Below are 11,323 nucleotides of genomic sequence, written 5' to 3'. Positions count from 1 at the left end.
AATCGGTGACGAATCTGTGAAATTGGCCACAGAGCTGTAGAAGGATTAAGTTAAAGAAGACGATTGAAAAGTCATCGGGACATGGAAATATGAGTTTTTTTAGAGTGCGATAAGAGTACGAAACTTGGGAAAATTTCACTTCCGGAAGGCCACCTGACCCACAGCTCGCTATTCCGAAAATTTGAGCTTTTAATTGTTCAAAATCAGAGCGTGACATTGTTGCATCACAAGGACGGGACGTTTAAAAGCCATCCAGCCTGTAATATCGAGGGATTGGGGCGCCCCTGACAAGCTGGACGTCAGATACACCTCAGGTGAGTCCTCATACTTTAGAGTCTTCCAATAGATTTAATATACAAGTTACATTTTCAAAGTCATTGTAGACTCCAATCACTCATGTTATGTACCAAATCTCAGTGCGGACAAGAAGTGAATCTGACCACGTTGGGTGGTTTCTACCCTCAATTGGTTTTACAAAATTGATTAACCATATCATTGTTAAAACAAAACGTGTTGATATTGAAGGAATCTTCCTGGCGCCGCCACAATTAAAGCGTGAAGAACTTTTTATAATTCGTTTTGCAGTGTTGCTCAATAAAGACATAAATATTTAAGAATTTATATTTAGTTTTACGTATGCTTTCACTGATTTATTTTTAATTGCGAAGTGAAATAGACAACAAATTTTGAAGTGTTAGAATTTATATGTGAAATTATTTGTGTTAATAAAGATACTGCGTCTGCAAACGATGCTTGGATACATTACACATTTAGAAAAAAATATGTACTATTAATTTCAAGAACACATGCACACTATTCATTACAAAAATGGATCTGCACCTTACATTCCAATTTCGCATCATATCCGACATTAAAATTAAACTTATCCCATTTAACTTTTAAACGAGCTTAACATCATTCACTATCTTTCAAGAGTCATTCGCGATTGATGAATGAATGGCATGAGTGACAAATTATTCGTAATGCTCGTTCCAAATTAACGATGGCCGGCTGTGAACGCACCTTACCTTAATCTAGTCCCGCCCGCCATTTTTAAGGAGATAACTTTTTAAATTGTTTTTTTTTTCGTAAATTGGCGCAAGAATGCGAGGACGCGTACGTGTCGCGGAAAGCAGATGTGAAAGGTACAATGATTATTATCTGTATTAATATATATGGCAACTCAAAAAGCACCTGTTTTACCTAAATGTTTTATAAAAGCCGTTTAATGTACTCTTCTTTTTCTTTATTGCGATAAAAGAGCTATGCGGACATGTGATATATTTATTAAGCTTATGAGTCAATAAAGAGTTTTTATGTTTATTCTCGTAATACTTTATTTTTACATTAAAGTCAACGGTGAAAATAATAACTATTATGGGCCAATTTACACGAACTAGAGAGTACGAGGACCTATCCTCGCATTCGGTAATACCTGGGTGTTTAACTCCGTGATGTGTTATCATTTAGTAAAACGGAAAATTTAAACGGGTGTAAATAAAAACCTACATAATGTTCTTTATTTAGGGCTCATTTACAAGACGCGAGAGCCCGAATGCGAGTTTCCAATGAATCTAATGTAACAAACACGTGATCAAAGTTTACATTTCATGACTTCAAGATCCTTCGCGCAAGATTCTATCATCAGGATCTTTCGCTTCCTCGGGACTCAAATTTGCCACTCGAAGCAAATATCAAATTTGATTTTTGCACAAATAACTATTTCGTCATCTCTCCCTCCATCTGTCCATCGCCGCATTTTTTTAAGTCGGCACAAAATAAAGTTAATCTCGTTGACGTGCGCAAAAGTCGATAAAGATCAGACTAATATTCGGTTAGATTTTTTTTTTGGTTAGATTTCGTCCGCTCAGCTGTCTTTTCGCCCGAGCCACACGGCGGTGGCACCTGCAGAGATTTTTTAGCCGGACGCAACTTTTTAATGTTTCCCTTAAACTGACACCTGGCCAATTGGCCTAGCGTCTTTATCGAGGGAGACCCACCTCTTAGTGTGTTTCTGTAATTTTTATAAAAAATAAATCAATGATTATTGTCGGTACCTATTTAAAGTCTGTATGACCAGAAAATAAATACATCAATATGACTTACGCGCCGCGGTGCGGAATATCATAAGAACTATTTTCTTCATACCTACTATACTGACCTGTCACCGCATACATCAGAATAACAGCGCCCTCTTGACAATAGTCATATATTTCTGATCAGGGTGGCTAGCCGAATGGCACAATCGCTCACGAAACGCTCACGAAACGAAGCGCTAGTAGATATCGATAGAGATAGATATCTACTAGCGCTTCGTTTCGTGAGCGTTTCGTGAGCGATTGTGCCATTCGGCTAGCCACCCAGGCTTTAGATATAATTAGGTATATTTGTCAAGTTTATTTCAGACATGAAGACGTCTATTATATTCATGTACCTACAATTGTACATATATGGCTCTTTTATAAAAGTCTACGATCATTCCTTATTTCTGTGTATAATGTCAAATATCCATTAATTAAAAATTATAGGTAAGTACTAAATAATAAAAACATAAACGTATATTGTTTCTTTCGGTTAACATATAGATGTCCTTAATTAAAACCGTTTTAATATAACCAGCACCGACACCGCGCTATAAACTATAAAACATCAGGCCGTCGTCTCTATCGCACTTACAAATAGTGCGAAAGGGACGGCCTGCTTGTGTCACATTAAATAACCCTCTAGTGCATTTATGACCATTGCCCGATGAGGCAATACATTGACTAAAGGAGCAACATAACATACATAAGAAAAGCCCGCGTAATATATATCATCATGATCAGATAAGATAATATGAAAAATGCTATATTTCAAGCTATGAAGCTAGGTACAACATTGTTCAATACATCTTACCGTATATGTCCGTACAGCCATTCATTATTTTCCTGATTATCTGGGTACCTACCTGAGCATTTCTTTTTTTTTTTGCCACTTTTATGAAGTGTGATATTTTTGAAAAAAAAATTGCTTTTTCTACTCAGAATTACTAGCTTTTTCAATCCTAGTAGGTAAAAAAATTGTCCCATACGATTTTTTCTTATTTTGTTACCATTTTCCGTACATGTTGTATGGGGTAACAAAAGAGGAAAGTAACAAAAATGTATGGAAATTCTGGGACACTTTTTGTCTTCCAGTGAGATTGAAAGTACTATTGATTCTGAGTACAATTGACCTGAAATTTCTTAAAACAATCAAAAAATTTTTATTGGCAAAAAAAAAAAAGAAATGCTCACCTTCACCTAGCCAACGTCACAATCGCTTACGCTTCGTAAGCGTATCGTAGCTAGCTTTCTCTATCGTTCTTTTGTAGCGCGACAGAGCCAGACTGCGTTTCCATCGACACGTAGCGCCAACGATTGTCACTTCGGCTGTTCCAATGTGTCTTACAATGAAAGGGAGTCTACATTGTAAGTTAAATACAAATGTTACAATGTAGGGTAAACTCGCCTCTTTCGGTGACACGCCTAATTCGGTGATACAAGCATTGAAGCACTATTCCGAAAGACGATTTTTGGTTGTTTCACCGAATTAGGCGAGTTTACCCTAGACTCCCTTTAAATGTAACTTGACCTTTTTTAAAACCAAATAAAGTAATATTTCTATTATTTCCTTGCTGACAAACAAACGAAATTCACCCCAATTTATAAAATATCAAGGTTCAAATTTTCAAAAGAAAAAAGATAGTAGCTTTATGATGACACATACGTTATTTAATTACATATTAACTGTTTTATGACTTTTAAACCGCAAAGGTGTTCGAAGACAAAGCCAACTAATGCAACTAACTTACTTAACCTATCATAAAATTGCACTACAAACTAATTTAACACATATAAAAACGCCTTAAGGAAGAATAGTTCTAAAGGTAGGGGCAGACTTAAGTTGGCCGTAGTTTAGGGCGGGGATACACCTGTCTAGAACCACCTGTATGACAGTTGCGTCACAGTTGATACATTGCGTTAGGTTTCCGTATTACAATAATAACGACGAGCATAGGTCAGAGTTTTTGTTACATTTAATTGTGACGTGACCTGGAGGGTGTGGAAGCACCTTTACAACGGGTGTGGATATGGTCAATATCCGTTAATAACGTCTTATTATTGTGTTATTAGTTATTACGTTATGTTATTATGTTATTAGTAAAAAGTATGGCCAACGGTAGAATTAGTATGATCATGGGGTCTCATCCGGAACAGTGCAAAATTATTTCCAAATAGAAGTCATAGATGGCGCTAAGTGTCACGATTGACGATTATTATTTTTTTATCAACTAGATTTAAAGGTATTTGAAGCGTCATAAATTAAGTACATTATAAATTAAATACAAACATCGATGACAACACAAATTTAATGCATTATTTTAGAAATTTTCAAAGAAATAATATCACGTAATATATTGCTACTGACTATGACGCAACAACGTGAACAACCTGCGCGCGACAGTATCGAGCTACCTAAATTTTATTGCATATTGTCACTAGATGGAGCTGCCACTATCTACAGTATACTGCCAACGAAACGGTGCGATTGTGTGCGTTCCGTTCATTGAGTTATATGTACTACGTACTATAGGCGACGTTGCCAGACGGAAACTCTGCACAAGCTGACAAATGCGCGGAGTGCGCGAAGCGGTAATTTACGCGTAGAGTAGTAAGTCCACCATCAGATGTGACACATTATTATATTCCGCCTGTCAAAATTATTTATTTATTTATTTACAACTTAAAAAATACAAAGTAAGCGATCACTGCCGCCCATGGACACCCGAAACACCAGGGGTGTTGGAGGTGCGTTGCCGGCCTTTAAGATGGGTGTACGCTCTTTTCTTGAAGATTTATCTTCTTCTTTAAAATACAAATATATACTTATATATATAATAATATATATATAGTGCGGTCAGTTTTTTGGACAAAGCGTATCCATTGTTCTCTTTTTTCATGACCAGGCCAAAGAAAACAGCAAAAAGTGAGCGTGCTAAAAATACAATTTTACTCAATAACTATTAACAATCAATAAACAAATTAACTTTTTTTTATATTATAGTAACATAATTCATAAAGTAGTAAGTAGTTACCTAATAATTTTCCAAATTGAAATAAATATATTTCGCAAATCTATTAGAGGTGAAACACATTAGTACGAACAATGAAAATGGCACATCTGCGTGGTTAACTTTTTAGTCTATGATTGCGTCACCAAAATCGCGGAAGCCTCGCTCCCGCTCGCGTGTTCGTAGAATATTCAGCTGTCGTGTCGGCCGATAATATTTGTTTGTGTGCGTTAATAATGTAGGTATACGTTTGTAGTAGTGTGCGTGACAAAAATGTCGTCTATTAAACAGCTGCCAATGATCGAAATTCAAATTAGTTGAACAATTTCCATTGAAAAAAAAAGTTTGTAATGCATCGGTCCGAATTGCGGATACTAGTTTTATCATCTTTTAGTAGATATAATTGAATGTAAAATTATTTATTTTGCCTGACACTCTTGAGTATTTTTTTATGCCGTTATTTTAATATTACAATATAATATTTGGAATATAGTGCTTTATAATTATTAAATATAAAACATTTTTTAAATACTTTTTGATACAAAATCATACTTCATTGATTTGGAACAACGCTTTTTATCGGACCTACATCCGACACTATCGGAAGCGTTTATCGGATGTAGGATGTCGATCTGACACCCGATATCGGATCGGATAATGTGAAAACGGCCTAAGCATTCACCGTTAGTGCGTTTTCACATTATCCGATCCGATATCGGATGTAGGACCGATATCCCATACACTGAAGCCGCCATCTTTGATTTTTGCCTTTGAAATCCTTCCGACATTTGCCACATGCACGACCGATGCGATGCATGCGAAATCAAACCTTATCGATATGGAAGTATGAGACGCGACGATTGCCGACTGGCTAGGATTTCCGAACGCACACGAATGCGCGCTCGGTCGCCGATCTGCGGCGGAGTGGGCCAAGACCTCGACGCGACGCCGTCAGCAACTAAGTACTACCTAGGTACTTATAAATAGTCAAGAGCGTTTGTATGGAGAATTAACTCCTCCTGTATCGTCTTAAGGATGAAATGTAATAATATTCATTTCTATATTTCTAAGTAACTACGCGCCTGCTTTCGAGTGCTTTAAATTTTAACAAATCAATGCATCCTTTGGTCGGGGGCTGGGGCCTCTCAACTCAAGGTCGCCGGCGCGCGGCGCCGTGGTCGCGGGGCGCGGGGCGTGGGGTGCGGGGTGGGGCGCCGCGGATCTCGTTCATTCAATTCCGCTTGCATGTGTTGCGGACAGAGCGAGTATATTATACGTACGCGGCGAGCACACATACAAGCCGCACGGCAACGCCATCTAGTAATGTTCGACTTTAAACGTCCATGTGACGTTATAGGTTTAGTGCGTGATAGCTAAAACAGATGTCGCAAGATGTTGCAGTTTGATGACTATTTCGACGTAGGATACTGATAAGAGTTTTGTTGGCCACGCGTGGCTACTGGCGCCATCTAGCTCTTTGAATGTGGATTAAATTTAGCCTACAGGTCTAGAATACTTAGGACGGCGCCCATTTTTAGTATGGGATTAGGTATCTGTACTAGTATTATTTGATCTGTGGTATGATAAACAAGACGGTCAACGAAATCTTGGCACTAAAAAAGTGGCAATTTTGAAAATTCTTGGGTCACTTTCATATGCAATCGCCTTCATAAAACGCGTGCCTTCCAACTTATAGAAATATTGATTTCCCAGGAAGTTTGTGTGAAACTTTCCTTTTTGATTACTGACATCTAGCCAAATTTGTGTCAATATCGAAGACGTGATCCAAATGTACAAAGTTTTTGAGAATTGCTCATCTACGCCTGTATCAGTAGAGCTGCTGACACTGGTTCTAAGCTATGAGCTATCGGCTATAAAAATGAACAAAAGATAAGCACTCCCGTGAAAATAAAAGAGACACGGCGATGTTTGTTAGTTACTCGCCCAGCGGTGAGCTATCAAAATCGCCGTGTCTCTTTTATTTGCACGGGAGTGCTTATCTTTTGTTCGTTTTTATAGCCGATAGCTCATCTTAGGTACTAGCTCGCGGTGGGACCAGTGCATAATGATGATAGATAGACCGAAACTTCACAATAGGCGAGACGACAAAAAAAAATTAATCCGTTAGTTAGATTATCAAAAAATTTGGAAACATGGTTTTTATTTTTTCTCGTAAACAAAAAATGACGATGGTACAGTGCGTTGAAATTTCGCGTGACATCACGCCTAGGTAGAATTTTTACTTAAAAGTGACGTCACAAGCCCCCACTCCGGAACTTTGATGGTCTATATCTTTGTATTTTTCATTAATTAGATAAGTAAAGCGAAAAATATGTGTTCTGCATTTTTGGATGATATAATTGACGGGGGTCTCTATTGGTTCCCATAATTTTTTTAGTCCGATTTTTACAATCCATAACGTTGTTAGTCATAATTTTTAATAGTCATATTATCATTAGTCATAAAGTTGAATGTCAGAAATTGGAGGTCAGATTTTTGCAAGTCATCATTATTGTTAGTCATAAACATTGTTTGGCATAATAATCAAATTGCATTTTGTATTATGGACATAATGTTGAAAGCAATAAACAAGTTTGTCATAATTGTCGTAAAGTATATTTTCGCAAGTAATAATGATTACTGTCCACATTAACTTTAATCATAACATTCAATGGGATCTATATTATTTTTCATTAAGTTTGAAGTCATAGTGTCGATGTCGTGTTCACTATCATTAGTCATAATTTAGTTTTTCACAGAAGATACTTTTTTGGGGTTCCGTAGTCAACTGTCTGTCTGTCTGGTAGGTACACACAAGGTAACTAACGAACCTACCCGAGAAATGAAAATTTTCTCGTTGGGCTCACCGATTTTCCCGCCATTTCGTCTTTTACATGTTATGTGTTTAATTTTTTCATGTCGCTTTGCGGGGCTCCTATTTCTGCTCTGAATAACACAAGGTAACTAACGAACCTACCCGAGAAATGAAAATTTTCTCGTTGGGCTCACTGATTTTCCCGCCATTTCGTCTTTTACATGTTATGTGTTTTATTTTTTCATGTTGCTTTTAAAAGTATTAGGCCCCGCCAGCGATTCGACGGAGCCTCGCTATGCGGGGCTCCTATTTTTGCTCTGAATGACACAAGGTAACTAGCGAACCTAGCTGAGAAATGAGGATTAAAATACTCAATGTGCTCACTGATTTTCCCGCCATTTCTTCCTTTGCATGCTGATTTTTGTAGTATTCGGCTTCGTCAACGAGTAGAAGGGGGGCAGGGGTCCTATTTTCGTTCTAATGGACGCGAGGTAAATGCGGACTACCAATAAAGTCATAAGGTATAATGTATCGATTGTCCACATTTTCGTTAGTCATAATTTGGTTTTTCTCAAAAACGCGTAACTTTTCAGGATTGCCATAAAACAAACCTAACCTAACCTATCTATAGGTAACCCTAATGAAACCGTTTCAGAATTATGACTAATGATAATCTGGCTAACAAAGGGATCCGTTTTAAATGTTATATTCATCAACTTTCTTGATTCTAAGATTATAGTATTCTATAATATGGGTTGTTAACGTTAGAACTATTAAACGTTATTCGTATCAAAGATTATGACTTATGAGGTTTATGCCTTAAAACTGTATGCAGAACAATCAGTAGGGCTTCAAAAAATATGCCTAGTAATATTTCTGGATAATTATTGTTATGCCTTTCAATTTTATACTCATCAACTTTATGACTTTTAAGGTTATGGCATCCAATATTATGGGTTGTTAATGTTAGTACCATTAAGCATTAATCGTAACAAAAATTATGACTAGTGATGTTTATGACCACAAAATATATGAATAACAACTTATGACTAACGAAATTCTGACCAAAAAGTTTATGGGAAAGAAAGGGGTCCCAATTGACGGACTAAACAGAATGCAATTTTTGTATGTAGTCGTTTTCTCTATTGGATTTCTTTATTCGACCACAATTTTTTTATCAATAATGCAATCTAAGGCACATTTAAAAAAAACCGGCCAAGAGCGTGTCGGGCCACGCTCAGTGTAGGGTTCCGTAGTTTTTCGTATTTTTCTCAAAAACTACTGAACCTATCAAGTTCAAAACAATTTTCCTAGAAAGTCTTTATAAAGTTCTACTTCTGTGATTTTTTTCATATTTTTTAAACATATGGTTCAAAAGTTAGAGGGGGGACGCACTTTTTTTTCCTTTAGGAGCGATTATTTTCGAAAATATTAGTATTATCAAAAAACGATCTTAGTAAACCCTTATTCATTTTTAAATACACGTTAGGGTTGGAATGAAAAAAAAAAATCAGCCCCCACTTTACATGTAGGGGGGCTACCCTAATAAAACATTTTTTTCGATTTTTTATTTTTGCACTTTGTTGGCGTGATTGATATACATATTGGTACCAAATTTCAGCTTTCTAGTGCTTACAGTTACTGAGATTATCCGCGGACGGACGGACGGACGGACGGACGGATGGACGGACGGACGGACGGACGGACGGACAGACAGACATGGCGAAACTATAAGGGTTCCTAGTTGACTACGGAACCCTAAAAAGCTTAGATATCACATTAATAAATTCATCTGCCAACCACTTCCACCCACATACTAGTCTACTCCATTTAGTATCTAGGGCTGTGTGCCGTCAGCGCCACCTGGCGGCAAGGTGCGCGGCATTAGCTGTTACCTAGCTTTACTTTATAGATGTATGTGAGGGCCATACATGCTCTACTTAGTAAATCGGGTGCGTATCGATCGATATAATTTTTTTGATATATTTTAGTCGTTATAACGATCATTCCAACCCACTGTACAATTTATCCAATTTCTACTGTGTCAGCAGTGCCATCTGTTGACAGATAGATCAAAACTGCACAATTGGAATTTTTAACGTTTTTAAAATATTGTTTTTAATGAAATAATCTGTCTGCACACTTGAGCTTAGGTATCACATTAATAGATTCATCTGTCAACCACTTCCACCCACATACTACTCCATTTAGTATCTAGGGCTGTGTGCCAGCAGCGCCACCTTGCGGCAAGGTGCGCGGCATGTGCTGTTACCTAGCTTTAGTTTATAGCTAAGTGATTAGGGCTTTCTTAGATAATTAAAACGCTACATAGTAAAATACTCGGTGTTAGTCGAAAAAATTGATGATCGAAAGTGTCGTAGGTTTTTTAAAATTTATCTACTGCTACTAAGTAGTTATATACTTACTATAAAATTGAAAAGATACGTGTAGCTTTTTTCGTTTTCTTAATTATATCATCATCATCATTGGCCACGTCATCTATTGCAGATTATTGTTGGAATGTCTAGTGGTAAATCATGTGTTGTGGGGAGGTTGATAGCAATATTATAAGTACCTAAGTAGGTACCTATACCAATTTTAACATTTATTTGTAACTGTGACATATTTATAGACTATAGACAGCAAATGAAGCGCTGGTAGAGCCTAGCGGTAAGTACGTGCGACTTTCGTTCCGGAGCTCGCGGTTTCGAACCCCGGCTCGCACCAATGAGTTTTTCGAAATTTATGTACGAAATGTCATTTGATATTTGCTGGTCGCTTTTCGGTGAAGGAAAACATCGTGAGGAAACCGGACTAAATCCAATAAGATCTAGTTTACCCTTCGGGTTGGAAGGTCAGATGGCAGTCGCTTTCGTAAAAACTAGTGTCTACGCCAAATCTTGGGATTAATTGTCAAAGCGGAGCCTATTAGGCTCCCATGAGCCGTGGCAAATGCCGGGATAATGCAAGGAGGATGATAATGAGACAGCAAACGAGCAGATGCAGATGAGAAGCTTGTAAGTTTCTGGATAACTTTACTAACACGTACAAAACAAAAAATGTCGTCAAAATTCGTCTTATCTTTTGATGTTATTAAAAAAATCTAATTTAAATGATTTTAAAGTATCGAACAAAATTGTAGATTAAATTACCTTCATTTGATTATTAAATACTCACGTCACCTCAAATCAAATCTTTAGTTTCATTTAGCTCCAATACTACATACCTACTTATCTAAATATAGATACAGTTTTTTTGTTTCAATGTGTATACTGGAGAATTAAATAATCCAGTTTCAACCATCTTACCTTAAACCTACTTTTCAGCACATTTATCGGAACAATTTGCCACTCGGCATTTTTTATAAACTCCGTGCTTGTCTACTTTGTTACAATTAATTAATTGTTGCTTTCAAA

Source organism: Leguminivora glycinivorella, chromosome 11 (assembly GCF_023078275.1).
Source record: "Leguminivora glycinivorella isolate SPB_JAAS2020 chromosome 11, LegGlyc_1.1, whole genome shotgun sequence".
Lineage (NCBI taxonomy): Eukaryota > Metazoa > Arthropoda > Insecta > Lepidoptera > Tortricidae > Leguminivora > Leguminivora glycinivorella.
This window is presented reverse-complemented; position numbering follows the sequence as displayed.